The following is a 19,087-nucleotide window of genomic DNA, read 5'->3' as shown; positions in this document are numbered from 1 at the left end:
TCCCCAATTATACTCTCTTGAGCCATTCAGGCTTTCAATTTTGAATTCCAAAATAAATCTTTATTAAAAATCAAATATGAATCAGACTCCAAAATTCTCATAAATCCCAAATTACCTTAGAGTAACAACCAATTAGAATTCAAATCTCCTTAATCAATTAAACATAAAATCTTGTACATGATGTTGTTGGCTTAATCTAAGGCTTATGCTAATTAAGCTCGATTAGTTCATTACGAATCGTAATTTTGTCAAATTTCACCATAGGCTATAAAAATCATGCTAAACACATATGTATAGCCGGTTTTGGTTTTTGGCGTCTCTAAGGCTATAAATTCTTAGTTTAAAGCCCCAATTGCAATAGATTTTCCTACACTTAATAGATATAAATTCATAATCACATAATAACTCACATAATTAAACATACAAATTCATATCAAACACATAATCACATGCGTAATTAAGTATATTACAGGTTGGGTTATCACAAAAACCTTGGGTTTTTAAGCTTACAACCTCTGGTGGCCTGTCGGCCGTTGCTATGGGCTGTCGGCCATTAGTGGTGGCTGTCGGTCATCAGTGGTGGCTTTCAATACCATCAATGACCGACCGGCCATCGGAGTGTTTTGTAGATATTTTGTGACAGTTGTGTTAGCTGTTGGCACAGATTCATGCATCTGCTCTCATGTGTATATCTTGATATTTTTTAGGGAGGTGCTTGTTTTCTCTATATATATAGGGTCTCCTCCCCCTTTTTGGGGGGTTAGAAATTTTGGAAGAAATCTCCCTCTCTCTCTAGATTTCTCTCTCTCTCTTTTACAATTTTGTGCTTAGTTGCTTGTTTTCTCTACACTTTTGCATATACACCCTTAATCAAAGTTGCTTAACTTTGGGCTGAGGTTACTTGGGACCCTCTTTGAGCTTTAGAAAGTGGTCTTGGCTTGATTTATTTCCTCATTTGGGTCTTCCCTTCAAGAGGTATAACACTCTCATTTTACACTTTTTTTTGCACACTTGTTTTGTCATCTTTTGCTACTATTTTTGGACTGTTTTTGAATTGTAAAAAACTCTAGTGGTTTGAGGCCATTTTCAGTTAGGGGGTGATTCACCTTTCTTGCTTCTTTGCTGGTAAAGCTTTTGTGCCTTTGTTCATCACTTTCAAGTCAACTTTTTTAGCCCTTTTAGCCACTGAATTTCAGAGGTTTTTCAGTGGTAAAAACTTATTTTGAAGTCCAAAATTAGAGGGGTTAGCCTCCCCTCCTTGTGTCTTATTTGTATGCTTAGTTAGCTTTATATGTTAGCATATTTTTCTAGCTTAACTTAGTTCAAGTCCAGCATGTTTTAGCCTCTGAAATAGCCTGCTTTAGCTCTGTTTTGGGCTGTTTAGTTCATTTGAGTCTTGTTTTGCATGGTGGTAGTGCAATAGCCCTCACAGGTTGGTGTTCTAGGCCTTAGATACTTTCTTGTTTGAGTTGATAGTATTTATTTATGCTTTTATCACTCATTTCTAGCACTTAATCACATCTGCAACCTCCTTCCTTTTTTGGTTTTGGTTTTACTTTTGCTTTGAAAGTGGTTCAAACCATTTGCTTGTTTAAAGCATGAAATTGAGGTGTTTATGCTTAATGGTTTAATTCTTTTGGGGGTTCATTACCAACGGCATGAGGTCTCTTTTATGCCTAAAACAACCTTTGGTTTGAGCCATCTTTCCATTTAGAGGACTTAAATTCACCATTTGGCCTTATTGGATTAAAGCATGGAAAGGTAATTTAAAAGGGAGTAACTAAAACATGGGACTAAAAGTGGGCAAGATAAGAATTTGGTGTGTTCAATCAGACGTTAATTGAACACATGGAACTTGAACCATTTCACATTTGCTAGTGATGAAATGATTTAAGTCTCCAAAGGTCAACCACCTTCTCTTGATCTTTCATGAAAGGGAGGGGGTTAGAGTCTCATTTTGCATTTATTGAACTTGCACAATTGGTTTCACAAGTCATCATGCAATGAAATTGCTTGATTGATGGTTTATGAACCAAATTTTGTCCCTCCTTTGATTTCTCCATAAAAAGGCGAGGCAAAGTGTGCAAATAACCCTTGAGAAATACATTGTTTTGCTCTGTTTGCTCCCTGTTGCAGCAAGGGAGTCCATGTTAGCGGTGGCCGATCGGCCACCACTGGTAGCCGACCGGGCCCTTGTTGGCCATTAGTGAAATTTGTACAGTGTGTTGGTAAGGTGGAGCAGAGGTGTTCTAGAAGTGGGAAGAATTGTTGGTGTTCAATGTGCAAACAGAGGCTTGCAGCAGCAAGGCAGTGGCTTTTCGGGTGGAAATCGAGCATGCATGGGCCTCCCTCGCTTCTCAGGATCAGCTAATTAGTTTAATCAACAATAGATTAAATATGTGTTGTAATTAGTTGTAGCTAATTAAGTGTTGTAAATAATTAGTTAGTTTAACTAGTTATTCAATTTCGTTTTGTAATTAGTTAACTAGAATAGTTAATTAAATTCAAGTTTTGTAATAATTAGTTAGCTTAATTAGTGTAGCTAGTTGGTTAGCTTATTTATTCGGACTCTCCTTCACGAGGGTGTAATGTTGTAATAAGTGTGCGTGCGTGCGTGTATGTCTTCCAACCCCACGTCTTTCTCCCTTTTATTTAATCGCTTTTGATGGTTAGATTAGGGACATATTTTAATTAGCATACCTTATGTTTGCATCTATTCATCTTGTCTTGCATGCACCGAGGCTCGGCGCATCATTCAAACTGCATTGTCATTACACTTACTTCTTTGAATACGTGCTTAGATTGCATGTTATTAAATTGACTCATATGCCATATTAGTAGCTGAGCCTATTAGTTGCATATTGCCTATGTTGCATTAGACATTTTGTATAGTTAGAAATTATGCATTTTTCTAACTCATATCTTCTTAGCTTGGAGTACTAGGTGAGTTTTTTTATCCTTCAGCATACTTGCATAAGTGTGAATGTTGCCATGATTAACATGCTTGCCATGAGGCTATTTGCTTACCTACTAAACAGCTTGAATGCCTGTGGATGAAGGCTTGTTATTTGAATTGGAACGATTCAACAAATGTGCATTTTAAGCCCACTTTGTTGAGTGGCAAATCATGTTTTAAGCTCACTATGTTTGGTGGCAAAACCACAACTTTAAGCCCACTTAAGGTGGCAAATTCAAACCTTTTTCGCAAACAAAAAGAAATTGAATTGTTCCAATTCTTGCAATTTTAGTCTATACTTGCTTATGTGCATCACATAGTAATGTTAGCTAATAACTAGAATAAGAGCACATAATGTTTATAAAATATCATATCATGATTAGTAGAGGTCGATGTTCGATCGGACGAGCGGGGGTGCTTAATTTATGACCTTCCCCTCTCGTACCCAATTTTTCGAGCCGAGATAACTTTGGTGATGACGGACACGTGGCACGAGTTATGGGTTTCCTAAATTTTTTCAAAATAAAAAATATTTAGGTGGCGACTCTGTATTTGGCAAAGCAGTTCAATTTTGGTATTATTTGATTTAAAATCGATTTTTCAAAAAGATTTGTCAGATTTGGACTCTTTGGTGATTATCAATTTTACGTTGCACTTGTGAGATTAGATTCAGAACTGTGGGAGTCTGAACTGTAGGGCTTTTTTTGGAGCTTCTGAAATGGGGCGCGAAATAGGCGAGCCACAAAATATGTACTGAAGGGTTGTTATTTTCAATGTCAAATTTTGCAAACAAACAAGACCTGTGCGAAGTTCAGGAAAAAAACATTGGAACATGGCGACTTGATGGAGACGGCCTTTATAGGGGTTTAGCTACTAGTAAGCACCATTGGACCCCAGGGGAGAAAGTTTAAGAAGTTGACGACGTTTGCTCCGATTCTGTGGACAATCTGAGCGCGCAGCCATTTGCTGATCCGATACTTGCACGTGCAGTGGATGTCGATTCAGATTCTTCACTCGAACCTGTGCCCACTGTTAATAACAAAAGGAAACGGACGCCATCAACAAGTTGTGGCAAGTCAAAGAAGACCACAAGTAAAGCATCCGTTATTGCAGAAAGCATGAACAATCTGACAAACGTCGTGCGTACCCAAAATCAGTAAGTTACGGTCAGGCACCTCACAGGTAACGAATCATTTTACACAATTTTAGAGTGCATGCACCGGCTGAGGAACATTCATGCCGTGAGGTGATGATGTGCCAGCCTGATGACGATCACATTATCGACTGGCTTACACAAAAAAAAGCTACAGTGTAGTGCAAGGGCGCCGTTTGTGAACCTGTTCGGGCCTCGGCAAATTTGATATAGCGATGGCATGATGAAGACGAAATCCCAGTATCTAGCTTTGAAAAAACTTTTACTTTTGTTTGTGTTGGACATGTAATAAACAGGATGGTTGTGCGTTGTGTTTTTTTTTTTTGTTAAATATTTTCCCTAGTTTGGTGAAATTTTTTTTGCAAGTTTGTCTATGTTTTTCGCGGATTACTTATGTATTTGTGTGTTACTCTGCGGATGGAACAAGATGGTTGTCTTTTGTATTTCTTATGGAAATTACATCCACAACTGTGGGCTATCGTGTTTTACCTGGTTATCGATATATTTAGGTGTTTGTTGGTATAAGTAATGTTGCCCTACCTATAGTTGTCTTCGTACTACAAATGACTTATAGTGGAAAAGTCTAGTTTCCATCCATGTGTGCAATAGGTAAAAACAATTTTTTATTACCTTTAACTGACTGCATCATGTCTAAACTGATTCAAACCGTCCCACTATTGTAGGTTTCACTTGAATCAGCATAATGAATCCCGAGAATGGAAGCAACAATCAGGAATTAATCGAAATGCTTAACCAAATGGCCATGCAACTGCAACAACAAAACAATTGGACATTTGTACAAGCATGCCAGTATGTGCAAGAGTGGTATGAAAAACACATGCCAAAAACGCCATATCGCACTTTAATTTTGACCGGCCATGCATGGATAACCGAACTATATACAGGCCATGAGGGTCGATTCCAGGAAAATGTGTGCATACCGAAGGAAGTTTTTGCGGCTTTGTGTCACACATTAGTAACTGAATTTGGGTTACAAGTACCGCAACGTCCACATGGCTTAGCAGTTGAAAAAAGTGTTGACATGTTTATGCACGTGTTGTAAGGGTTCCAAGATCTGCAAATCCAAGAACAGTTCCAACATTCAGGGGAGATTGTGTCCTGGCACGTGCATAATGTGTTAACGGCGATGAAAGAGTTCACTGTTGTATACATATAGTCAGCATCATATACATCCGTACGTGCGGTCTAAACGAAAATACCTATTGTTCAAGTTACTAGTTAAAAACCTGACTTAGTACATTTTATTGGACGTGACGTATGAAAACTAAAGACTACTTGTACCCGTAGGAGTCATACATTTTTTTGGGTTGATTGTAGGATTGTATCGGAGACATAGACAGAACACATGTAAGTGCATAGGTTACGGGCCCAGATGCCGCAACATATTTCGGTAGGAAATACTGTCACACGCAAAATATCATGGCCTCATGCGACTTTGACATGTGTTTCATCTTTGTTTCGCTTGGATGGGAAGGAAGTATGCACGCTAGTCGCATCTTCAACGAGATAGTAACAAATGACAATGTCCATTTCCACACCTTGAAGAAGGTAACAAAATAATTTCATTTATGTGGGTACCTAATATCTGAGAAAACCTAGTGAATTTAATTTATATTGAATGGGTGGTTTGAGTGAAAAAATGGTCATGTATGTAGGAAAATATTATCTTGTTGATGCTGGCTATCCGAACCAGGTAGGTTACCTAACACCTTTCAAAGGCAGTCGTTACCACCAGCAAGAATTCCGCATCAGTGAAGAGAATAGGATAACTAACACCCCTAGGGAATTATTTAACAAAATTCACTCGTTGTTACGCAGTGTGGTGGAATGGACTTTCGACGCCTAGAACAAGCGATGGGGGTTTATTAGAGACATGCCTCGATATGATTTTGCAAATGTGCAAGTTCAGTTAGTAAATGCGTCAATGGCATTACATAATTTTATATGTCGAAATACAGGCAATCTCACAATTGTTCATCCCCATTTCAACGAAGAAGAGGCTACGGCTTTTGTAAATGTCATACCAGAAGTTGAACATGATGAGGATGGTTTAATGGTTGGGGATGAGGACCCGCATATGGTATTGGTGCGATTTCGCATATGGGACAAGTTAGTATACATGCGTAAGAACGGGTTGTTAGGAAATATATAGTACTTCGCCTAAAGTTTGTAGGTGTGTAACATTGGTAGGCCACGTGTTACAATTTGTACGTAAGTATATTATAATGTACAATATATATCTCTGTACACGGCAAATGTAATCGAAATTAGCATTGTCCACGTCATTAAAAAAAATGGAAAATGGGTTTTAGGAAAACAGGGAAAAATAAAAAATAACCCATTAGAAAATCAAAAGTAGCATTGTTCATGTCATTTGAGAAAACCAAAAACACAAAAAGCCTTTTTTCCAAAAAAAGAAAAAAAGAAAAACATTAATGCAACCGAAATTAACTTTTCTGTGCGTAAAATGAAAAAAATATAAAAAATAAAAAAAAAGTGACAAAAGTTAAAAAAATTAAAAGATTCAAACAAATTAAAAAAAAAAAAAGTTTAAACAAATCCAGCAAAGAAATTAATTTAAAAAAAAAACATATTCAAACAATTAATTAAAAAACGCCTTTTCCAAAATGAAGAAACAAATTAATAAAAAAACTATGGAACAAAAAAAAGTAACGCCATTATTGGAAAAGTCTAGTTTCCACGTAATTTTCAAAAAAAAAAAAAAAAAAAAAAAAAAAAAATTCCAAGCAAACACTCACAAAGGATCCTCTAGAGTGAAATTTCCCTAAAGTTTCCTAGAGTGCTACATTGTGTGGTTGAGATTCACTCTAGAGGATCCTTGCTCGCAAACACTAGGCTAACGTGTGGGTCATCACTGTGTGCAGTTTGGTACGTTGACCTCAAGGGCATTTGGGTCATTACACATGTGGTCACCTTACAAAAAAAGTAAAAAAAAAAAAAAAAAAAAAAATCAAAAAGTCAACCTACTCCTAAATGCAGTGCACGAATTTGTGATCCAATATATTCTATCATTTTATTTCATTTATTCATACCATAAATTTTAAGGTAAATTATTCTTTTATTTTTAAAATTAAAAAAAATACAGTAAATTTTACAAATTTAACATAATTATATTTTTCCTTAAATTTTTAATTCACATAATACTTCCATTTTTTCATAAATTAATTAGTAATATTGATGGAAAAAAATGATATCATCTGTATTATACTTAAATAAATATTTTATATTATTTATTTTTGTGTGTTTACACTATTCACATTGTTGTAAGTTTTTTTTAACTTTACTAAAAGAGAAATCAATATAATTATATTAAAATTATTGAATTTATTATATTTTTTTCAAATATCAAAAAAGATTAGTGTAATTTTATCCCAAATTTAATGATGGCATGTATCATTTATTACATTTAAAACTAATAAGATTCATCATAACACATCAAACAACAATAAAAATAAAAAATAAAAGAGTAACGCTACGTATCATGAAAAAAATATCATGAAAATGACCATAAAAGATTTTTCACCGTTAGATTACATATATAAGAAAAGAGAAAAGTTAGGGATCGTGAAAATTTTTTCATGAAAATGATCATGAAAGATTTATGATCCTTGGATTACCTTGATTAGTGTGTGGTGCTTTATTCTAAGTGTAATCCAAGGGTCACAAAACTTTCATGATTATTTCATGAAAGGTTTTTCATGATACCTAGCATTGCTGATAAGAAAACACCACACATTAATAAAGGGATGAAAATTTTTCATGAAGCATTTCATAATATTTTTTTATAATCTCTAATATTATTCAAAATAAAAAAGTAGAATTTAAGATACGTAAACCATTATTATTTGGAGTATGATACACCGAACAAGTTTAAATTACACTAAATGTTCAAATACCACGAATATTATAACATTTCTCTTTTTCTAAGACAAAATGTTCAAATAGGAAAATCTCAATATATACGATGGAATTCCATATATAGTTCATAATGTCTTCTTCTTCTTTTGCGACTAATCCCTTTGTGACACTTCCATTAAAGAAACTACCATCAGGTTATGGTTTTCCTTTCATACGTGAATTCAAAGAATTGATTGATTATTACGGTGATCAGGGTCCAGATGAGTTCTTCAGGAGTCAAATTCTCAACTCTAAATCTACAGTTTTGAAAACCAAGATGAAATCCACTAGCTTGACAATCCGCGAAGATTCTGTGGTGCTTGTCCTCGATGCCATTAGTTTTCCAATCCTCTTCGACACATCTAAGATCAAGAAGATAACTGGTTCTGATGATTTCTTCTCCAGTTTGGCCTTCACTGGTCGTTATTTGTGTATGTCAACATCTCGATCCTTCCCAACCTAATCATTCTTCTTTGAAACTCTTCATTTTATCTATTCTTTTTGCTTGCCATCATAAATTCATTCCACTATTCCGTAGTTGCTTGGATGACCTTTTCACCAACTTAGAAACAGAATTAGTAGGGTTAAAAAATGAAGGCCATGTAGACTTCTTTTCACTCAACGATCGCATGCATTTTGACTTTGTGTTTCGATTGTTCTGTGATGATAAGAGTCCTTCTGACACCGCTATCGGGTCTATAGGGCCTGAACTTGTTGACAAGTGGCAAAACTATGACATGGCTATGCTACAACCATTTGGGTTGAGGAAGGTTCCACGCTTTCTAAAAGATTTTGCGAGGAACATGAACTTGATACCTGACTCTCTCTTCACATCTAATTATAATAAGCTTTATGATGCTTTTGAAGTTCATGCCAAGCCAATACTAGATGAAGCTGTGAGGATGGGGATTAAACGAGACGAAGCTTGCCATAACTTAGTTTTTTTTTGCTTGTTCCAATGCCTATGGTGGCTTTAAGGCTTGGTTCCTAGTACTGATCAAATGGGTTGGGTTAGCTGGCAAGGAAGTGCACAAACAGTTGGCAAACGAAATCAAGAGTATTGTTAACTCTACAAATGGTGTCACTTTTGCTGCACTAAATAAGATGGCCTTGTCTAGTTCGGCTGTCTATGAGGCGTTGAGGATCAAACCACCATTCCCATTCCAGTATGGAAGGGTAAAGGAGGAATTAGTGGTGCAAAGTCATGAAGCGGCTTTTAAAATCGACAAGGGAGAGATGATCTTAGGGTACTAGCCATTTTCGACCATAGATCCTAAAATTTTTAAGGATGTTGAAAAGTTTGTGGCACATAGGCTTGTGGGAGAAGAGGGGAAGAAGCTACTCATGTTGGGATCTGGGATCCCGTCCAAGACTTTATAGAAATCATAGCAAGCAGAAAAACACACCCACACAGAAGGAGACACCATATTTAACGTGGTTCGGCGTTAAAGCCTACGTCCACAGGAGAATAACCAGTTATCACTATAACAATAGAGAGATTACAGAAAGATTACAATAGAGGAGGCGCTCACACTCTCCTCACTCAGCCACTCTCCCGTCTCCTTCGCTCACACCGAGAGAGACGGTCTCTCCGCCTCACATCTCTCACTCTTTGGTTTGTTCTCTCGGTTTGCTCATATCTTTGAACTTTCATCTCAACCTCCATTTATAGGTGAGGGAGCTGGCTGGCCTTGCACATGGCCAGCTGATCAGTCAACAAAGGTGGCCTCCATTCTTGACTTCGGCAGCCTCATTCTTTGACATGGTTGGTAGCCTCCTTCCTTGACTTTTGTGTGTGTTCCCATGGAAGAGAATCACTTCCTTCACATGGGGTGAATTCAACAAATCACCCCCTCAACCCATGTGAGGTGATCCACTACACACACTGCTGCTAATCTTGTCACGCCCAAATTCAACATAGTCTGCATCTCCTCACTGAGATGCTGCGTCCCCTGAAGCTAGAGATAATACATCAGAGATACAAGAAGAGGAGGGAATCCTACATCCTCAACTCAACTCACACCACTCTCTGATTTGGAGAGAGCCTCTGCTCCTATCTCCCACAGATCTCTTCCACGCTTCCTGTCTCGGATGTCTTCAGCATAGTCTGCATCTCCTCACTGAGATGCTTGCACCCCCTGAAGCTAGAGATAATACACCAGAGATACAAGAGGAGGAGGGAATCCTACAATCTCAACTCAACTCACACTACTCTCTGATTTAAAGAGAGCCTCTACTTCTATCTCTCACAGATCTCTTCCACGCTTCCTGTCTCGGATGTCTACACCTGCTATGCTTGAACTTGCGCAACTAAGATATCCGACACCCCCTGATTGGATGTCCTGCACCCCCTGCTGGGATGCCCTTGACTGTCATGTCTCATCTTGCAGGACAAGTCATTGGAGCAATAGAAAACTCGTTGTTCATCAACATCCTTGGTCTTCTTTGCTCGGAGCTTTTCCTCTGAACTATCAGTCTTTGCCCTTTGCACTTCTGAACAACCCCCTAGCGTTTCCACATACGCTTGTTGTCTGTGCCTTTGCAATCCCTGATTTGCTGTCCAGTAGATTGATGGTTGACAGTAGCTCCATCTGTCAAAGCATCGTTAGCTATGCACTTCTTTGCATAGTGCTCGCACCCATGGCTTCTAGTCTCCCTACGTCAAGCTTGCTTGAGAGATCCGCATCAACTCTATCCTCTGTTGCCATGGAACTAAAGAAACCACCACAGAGGAAAAAAAACTTACCACTCCTTGGCGCGCACTCTTGCGTCTTATCTGTCTTAATTTCTCTGTCTGGAAGTTCCTGTGAACTTTCAACAACCCGTTGCTGCACACTCCTCTTGCGCCTCTGTATGACACTCTAGCGTACCCTTGCACTGCTGTACGTCTGCATTTGTGCTTCTGCGCTTAGTATGCTCCTCTGCAACTATTGTTCTACACGTCCACATACCATCAGTACGTACTCATATACAGTAGCTCCAACAGCCACAGTATTTACCTGAGCCTGTACTCGTTGCCAAATCATCTATTTGATGAAGTGGACTTTTGATTGAACCAGATCTTCTGATCACATCAACAACCAGGAAAGTTCCCAGGAAAGACTGGTGGGGTCACAACCGGTCCCACTTAAGAACCAGTCTCCTTAGGCAGTGTTTTTTTGATAGAACTTTTCTAGACATTGTTGATCTTGAGATAATCATGTGCAATTCTTCTGATCGCCCTTGACCAATCCTGACCTCCCTTGATTTGCCATTTGATCAAGCCTGATCTCCTTTGGTCTCTAATGATCTATCTCGATCTGCATCTAGTTGTCCAATCTGGTCAGAATCTGTCCATTCTAACTTTTTCAGTGAATCCACAGTGTTCCACAATGTTCGGCAACCTTTTTTCGAGTATTGAAGATGACAAACTCCCATGTTTTGACAATCTTTCAAAATCGTTCAAAATTTCACTATTCTGACTTTGCGGTTGCGTCCGAAGCGGTCCGTTTAGGTAGGACCAACCTTCGCTGCACTTCCGGGGACCTCACTGAAAAATTTCCCCACAAGTTGGGCCACACCACAATTTTCTAAAAATTCTAGGCCAAATTGCAATTTTCAAAAGTTTAGGGAATATTTCGTGTGCCAACAGAATATTCCGTACACTGCACCTAACGCCGTCTATCGCTTTAACCTGCTTTCTTTTTACAGAAACTCCGATTTCAAAATCTGACCGTACAGATGTGTCCGGAATACTTCAAATAGTTGGAAAACACTATTGGATCGCCAGAAACGGACTCCAAATGGCTTAGATAAAGCCAAAACATTTTGTACACCTCAGATCTGTGGTTGCACCTTAGACGCGAAGCACTGGATCCTTCCTCCTGCGGCTACACCCTTGCCACGTCGCACTGGATCCCTCCTCTGGATGCTGACGTAGCAGCTAACATAGCACAAGCGTGATGACGTGGTGCTGGCATGTTAGCCACGTGGCACTGACATGTCAGCTACGTGTCGATGACCTGGCTGATGATGTGGCAACCACGTGGCAACTCTTGCTGACGGGGCTGCCACGTGGATGATAAATGGCGGTGATGCTGATACATCGCTGCTGACGTGGGCCCGTATGGCGTGCGCGTGGTGGACACGCGCTACTCCCACTCGTCTTCTTCATTCTTCCGCGCGTGGCTCGCGTGCGTGAGATTAGGCCGACGCGCTGGCTGTCTTCACGGCGCGTGGGGGCGCGTGCAGCGACTGGGCCTCATGCACCTTCTTCAAGAGGCGCATGAGGGCGCGTCCGGGCTCCTCTAGGGCTCTGCTTTGCATTTCTGGACTCCTCTCATCGAGACCTTGCTTCTGATATGCTCAAAAATGGATTTTGAGCAACTTAATTTCTAGGCAGTTTCGAACAACACACTATTTTTGTTCCGAAACGCCACCGACGAGGCTTTGATACCACTTGTTGGGATCTGGGATCCCGTCCAAGGCCTTATAGAAATCATAGCAAGCAGAAAAACACACCCACACAGAAGGAGACACCATATTTAACGTGGTTCGGCGTTAAAGCCTACATCCACGGGAGAGTAACCGGTTATCACTATAACAATGGAGAGATTACAGAAAGATTATAATAGAGGAGGAGCTCACACTCTCCTCACTCAGCCACTCTCCCATCTCCCTCACTCACACCGAGAGAGACAGTCTCTCCGCCTCACATCTCTCACTCTTTGGTTTGTTCTCTCGGTTTGCTCACATCTTTGAACTCTCCTCTCAACCTCCATTTATAGGTGAGTGAGCTGGCTGGCCTTACACATGGCTAGCTGATCAGTCAACAAAGGTGGCCTCCATTCTTGACTTCGGCAGCCTCCTTCTTTGACATGGTTGGTAGCCTCCTTCCTTGACCTTTGTGTGTGTTCCCATGGAAGAGAATCACCTCCTTCACATGGGGTGAATTCAACAACTCAGATATGTGCATTGGTCAAATGGACATGAGACCGATGATCCAACCTATTGGGATAGCGGACGCGTGAACGGATTAAAGATATAAATCAAAAAGGCTGTGAATGAATGCAAGAGTGAAAAACTATAGTGAAGTGTTGTAGATTTTTATTAGATAAGGGGCTGAATTACAGATTAGAAAAATACTTGAAAAACATTACATAAACTCCCCAAATTTGATTCAGAAAGTTGCCGGCGCCTCAGGTTTTCTTTTAACTCTGTTTTTGCTGCTACACTTTTTTCTGCTGGACAAAGGATTGTTTGAATCTTTGGGATGTCTTTCTGATGGCTTACCCTGCAGGAAAATCAACACCACTATTTTATAATTGCAAGTAAATGCGCCAGAAAGTTCTGCTCAATAACTTTTGCCTTCTTCCAAGCTCTAGGGAGATGAACCATCACCTTAATTCTTCTTGGCAGATATTTCCAAAAAATAAACTTCCAGAATATTCATCAAATTACCTACTTAGAAATTACAAATTATTTTTCAACACCCCCCTTAATTTGTAATTTTCAGTTGCTTCTTGAACATTTCTAATTTTTTAGAAGTAACAGCTTTTGTGAGGATGTCAGCTGGCTGTTCATTAGTGCTTACGAACTCCAAACAAATTTCACCTTTGCTCACCAAATCTCTAATGAAATGATGCCGCAACTTAATGTGCTTTGTCCGTGCATAAAACACGGGATTTTTTTGTCATAGCAATTGTGGACATATTGTCGCAATGAATAATAGTTAGTTACTGTTACGGTTGTTTCAAATCTGAGAGTATTCTCCTTAGCCAAACCGCTTCACATGCTGCATCTGTTGCTGTAATGTACCCAGCTTCAGCTGAGGATAAGGCAACAGTCTTTTGCTTCTTTGAGCTCCATGAAATTACCTTTATCCCAAGGCAAAGCAAATAACTTGATGTACTTTTTCTGTCACCCAATGAACCGGCCAAATCACTGTCAGTAAACCCGACTAGTTTGATGTCATCCTCTTTTTTATATAAGAGGCCATGCTTCTTAATCCCTTGAAGATATCTTAACACTCTTTTAGCTGCTGCATAATGAAGCTTGCTTGGTTCATTCATAAATCTAGAAAGTAAGCTTACCAAATGCATGATATCCGGCCTTGTGTGGGTGAGATAAATCAGTGAACCAACAAGGCTTCTAAAAGATTTTGCATCCACCTTTTTAGCGCCATCATTGTGTTGCAACTTTTCATTCAAGGCCATTGGAGTCGTCACTGGTTTGCACTTGTCCATTTGAAATTTTTTCAACATGTCTTTAATGTACTTTTCTTGATAGATGAAAATCTCTCCCCTTGATTGCTTCACTTAGATTCCAAGAAAATACTTCATAAGACCTAAGTCAGTCATCTCAAATTCTTCCATCATATTCTTTTTGAAATCTTTAATCATCTTTATGTTTGTGCCCAAATAAATTAAGTCATCAACACATAAACAAATTATCAGAAAGTCTCTCTTACTTTCACTCTTCACATAGAGTAAAGCTTCACTTGGGCTTCTTTGAAAACCTTTTTGGGAGAAATACCCATCAATCTTGCTATTCCAGGCTCTAGGTGCTTGTTTCAAGCCATAGAGTGCCTTCCGAAGTCGGTATACTTTGTCTTCTTTTCCTTGCACTTCATAGCCTTGTGGCTACTCCACATATACTTCTTCTTCAAGCTCTCCATTAAGGAATGCTGATTTAACATGCAGTTGGTACACATTTAGCTCTAATTGGGCTGCTAATGCAAGAACAATCTGAATAGTTTCCATACAAGCAACTGGCGCAAACATTTTATTGAAGTCAATTACAGGCTGTTGAGAATAGCCCTTTGCTACAAGCCTTGCTTTGTGCCTTTGAATGGATCCATCTTCTTTGAATTTAGTCTTGTAAATCCACTTCAATCCTATAACATCATTTCTATTTGGCAAGTCCACGAGCTCCCAAGTTTTGTTCTTTTCTATGGTGGCAATCTCATCATCCATCGCCTTTCTCCATACATTTTCCTTGGAGGCTTCTTCAAAATTGTCTAGTTCATAAGTAAAGAAATCAACATCACATGATTCATAAATGTCTCTTAATGAACGCACCTTTCTTGGTGGTGATTCTAAACTTCCTTCATTTGAGAAACTTGGGGCTAATGATCTAGCTGGACTTGAATTTGGAGTTGGAGTGTGATGAGGTTCTTCGTCTTGGCTTGTTGCTCGTTCCAAAACCTCATATGTCGTTGGTGCTTGAGATGAACTTTCCTCCCAACTCCAAGTAGCCATTTCATCAAACACAACATCTCTTGAGACTATCAGCTTGTTTGTATTTGGATCAAACAAACGGTAGCCTTTGGACTCATCACTATAGCCAATGAAAATGAGTTTTTCTCCTTTTGTATCAAATTTGTCTCTATCTTGAGAAGGAATTAAGGAATATGCTATGTAGTCGAAGACTTTCAAATGATCAATCATCAGTTCCCTTTTGTTCCATGCTTCAAAAGGAGTTTTGTTGCAAACAGCTTTTGTGGGTGATCGATTGAGGATATAGATTGTTGAACTAACAGCTTCAGCCCAAACTTGTTGGGTAGACCTTTGCCCTTTAGCATATTTCGAGCCATCTCTGCAATGGTACGGTTTTTTCTTTCTGCAACGCCATTTTACTGCAAACTTCTTCTAATAGTGAGTTGTCTTTGAATTCCATTTTTCTTGCAATACTCCATGAATGGAATGTAGATAAACTCTCCTGCACGATTTGTTCGTAGAGTCTTTATTTCATGTCCACTCTGTTTTTCTACAAGAGCTTTGAAATTTAGAAAAACAGAATATGCCTCGGACTTTTGAGCAAAAAAGAAAACCCACATCATTCTTGTGTAGTCATCAACACAGAGAATGAAGTATCTTTTATTGCCTAGTGAGAGAGTCCTTGTAGGACCACAAATATCAGCATGCACTAGCTCTAATGGAGCTTTGGCTCTCCATGAAGTCTTAGGAAATGGAAGTCTATGCATCTTTCCATATATGCACCTTTCACAGACTTGATTTCTCCTTTCAGTTGGAGGAAGTCCAATCACCATGTTCCTTTGCTTGAGCAATTGCAACCCTCTATGATTCAAGTGACCATATCTTAAGTGCCACAAGAAGGTTTGGTCAAGACTTTCACTTTTGAAAGCAACTTTCTCGACTAGTGGCATAACAAGAGGGAAAACTTTGTTTTGGCTCATTTCAATGATTGCCATTGTGAGATTATTTTTCTTGTCTACTATTTTGCATTTTCCATCTTCAAAAAACACTGAATAGCCTTTTTGCAAGAGTTGTCCAACACTTGAGAGATTTTGAGTAAGATTTGGAACATAAAGAACATCACCAATGAGTTTTTTGTTACCTTCCTTTATGTTGACAGCAATGACTCCCTTGCCTTTAGCACTTTGAAGCTTTCCATCTCCAAGTTTTACTTGTGAAATGATATTTTGGTCAAGCTCCACAAAGATATCCTGGTTTCCTGTCATATGGTTACTACAACCACTGTCCAGGTACCAAACTTGTTGAGATCCATGTTGAACACTTATGCAAGAGAACAGTTGGTCAGGCTCATCTTTTGAAAAATTTGCTTCATCATTTTCCTTCTTCTTTTGAAACCAACAATCCCTTTGAGAATGATTAGGATTTATGCATTTCTTGCACTTCAATCGGCAATCTTTTGTCTCATGATTAGACTTTTTGCAAATACGGCAGTGAGAAATAAAGTTACCAGTTTGATGCTGAGAATTTTTGACTCTTTCTTTTGCTTTCCCATTACCTTCATTTTGATTGTACTGGCCTTTTCCTTTCTTTTGGAATGAGCCTCCCTCTTTCTATTGCTTCGATTTATTTGTCTTCTTGTTGGAGAAGCTGAGTTTGGATTGAAATGCTTGGTCCAAAGGTTGGCTTGGTGATCTGTTTATTCTTTGCTCATGTGCTTGAAGAGAATTAGCTCATGCAAAGAATAAGATGAAAGATCTTTAGATTCCTCAATGGCTGCAACAACATGATCAAATTTTGGAGGTAAACTTCAGAGAACCTTTTGAACTATCTTCTTGTCTTCAATGGTATCTCCATAGCTCCGAATTTGATTAACAACTTCAACAATTTTGGAAAGAAATTCTTGGATGGACTCACTTTCCTTCATAACCATGTTATCAAATTCCCTCCAAAGAAATTGCAACTTTATAGAAATTACTTTGTCATTCCCTTGAAATTCATTCTTCAAGATATCCCAAGCTTGTTTTGATTTATCAGCACCAAAGATTCGAGGGTAGATGGATTTGCTTACCCCTTATTGAATATACTGGAGTGCACTTGCATCTTTCTTGACATTTTCTTTGTACAGCTTTTGTTGCGCATCATTCCAAGTATAAGAACTCCTAGCTGGAGGTGGTTCTGGATAAGTGCTCTCCACTATTTCCCAGAGATCTTGAGAAATGAAAATTGTCTTCATTTGGCTGCTCCAATAGTCGTAGTATTCTTCTCCAAAGATGGGAATTTGGTTTGGAGAGTATGCAAATACAGTTGGAATAGATGGAACTACCATTAAACTGATCTGGAGATGTTTTGGGAATAAAGAAGATTGAAAAAATGGTTGGAAATGAATGGCTATGATACAAAATTTGTTGGGACAGCGGACGTGTGAACAGATTAAAGATATAAATCAAAAAGATTGTGAATGAATGCAAGAGTGAAAAACTATATTGAAGTGCTGCAGATTTTCATTAAATAAGGGGCTGAATTACAGATTACAAAAATACTTGAAAAACATTACATAAACTCCCCAAATTTGATTCAAAAAGTTGTCGGTGCCTCAGGTTTTCTTTTAACTTTGTTTCTACTGCTACACATTTTGCTGCTGCACAAAGGATTATTTGAGATCTTTGGGATGTCTTTCTGATAGCTTTCTGATGGCTTACCCTGCAGGAAAATCAACACCACTATTTTATAATTGCAAGTAAATGCCCCAGAGAATTCAGCTTGATAACTTTTGCCTTCTTCCAAGCTCTAGGGAGATGAACCATCACCTTAATTCTTCTTGCCAGATATTTCTAAAAAATAAACTTCCAGAATATCCATCAAATTACCCACTTAGAAATTACAAATTATCTTTCAACACAACCGTGGGAAATAAGCGATGCCCGGGAAAGGATATGGTGGTGATGTTGTCTAAGGTCATGTTGGTGGAACTCTTCTTACGTTACGACACGTTTGTACAGTCAAGTGGGTGAGTCGGTCAACTCAAAATGTAATATAGGAGGTGTTTGGGAAGATAGCTATGTTAGAATAGTCTATTAAAAAATAAAATAAGTCGAAATAATTAATAAGATAAAATATTATATCTAATTCATAATTATTTTATTTTTTCTATCACAATTATCAAATCAATTACAATAATAATAATAATAATAATAATAATAATAATAAATTTTCCAAATACAATTATTTTAGTCAAATTAAAATAATTAAAAAATCAAATAACTAACTTCTCAAATAAGGCCTTAGTTTCACTAATAAATAACAAATTCTCATGTGACAATAAATGGCTAAAAAAAGATTAGATGGTGAAACTCATGACATGGTATAACTGTTGAAGTTTATTTTGGGTCAATGACTGTGCCCAATTATTTTTTTGAAAAATTAATTTTTTACAACGGTTTAAACCATCTTTTTTATTTTGAATAATAAAATAAAATAATGATAATAATTTGCATGAATGAGGATCTTATCTCATTAATTATTTTTGTACAACAATCTTGTTATACTTTTTATTAAAACAAGATAAATCCATAACCAATAATCCATTAGTTGGAATTTAAAATTAAATAAGAATTATATAAAAATATTTTGCAGATTTTTTTTTTAACCATACACTCTAAAACGTCATCCTTTTATTTGAACCATAAATGTAAGGTAGAGTATTAAATTATGGAGCCCTCCCATCTAAAATCTTTATTAGAGGGAGCTGTTTAGGCTCATGGAGTTCATCAAGGATCCCCTTTTGAATATCTGAATTATTTATTTTGTTGGACTTTGTATATTTTATCTATAAAAAAAAATTAA

General features: G+C 38.0%; 1 pseudogene; it reads left to right on the top strand.

The window, feature by feature from the left end:
- Positions 1 to 8,677: 8,677 nt before the first annotated feature.
- LOC145822227 (allene oxide synthase 3-like) lies at positions 8,678 to 18,255 on the top strand (annotated as a pseudogene).
- Positions 18,256 to 19,087: the final 832 nt, after the last annotated feature.

Source organism: Camellia sinensis, chromosome 3, assembly GCF_055761805.1.
Source record: "Camellia sinensis isolate YWXY chromosome 3, ASM5576180v1, whole genome shotgun sequence".
NCBI lineage: Eukaryota > Viridiplantae > Streptophyta > Magnoliopsida > Ericales > Theaceae > Camellia > Camellia sinensis.
The sequence above is the reverse complement of the archived record's forward strand: the minus strand, read 5'-3'. Positions and strand labels throughout refer to the sequence as shown.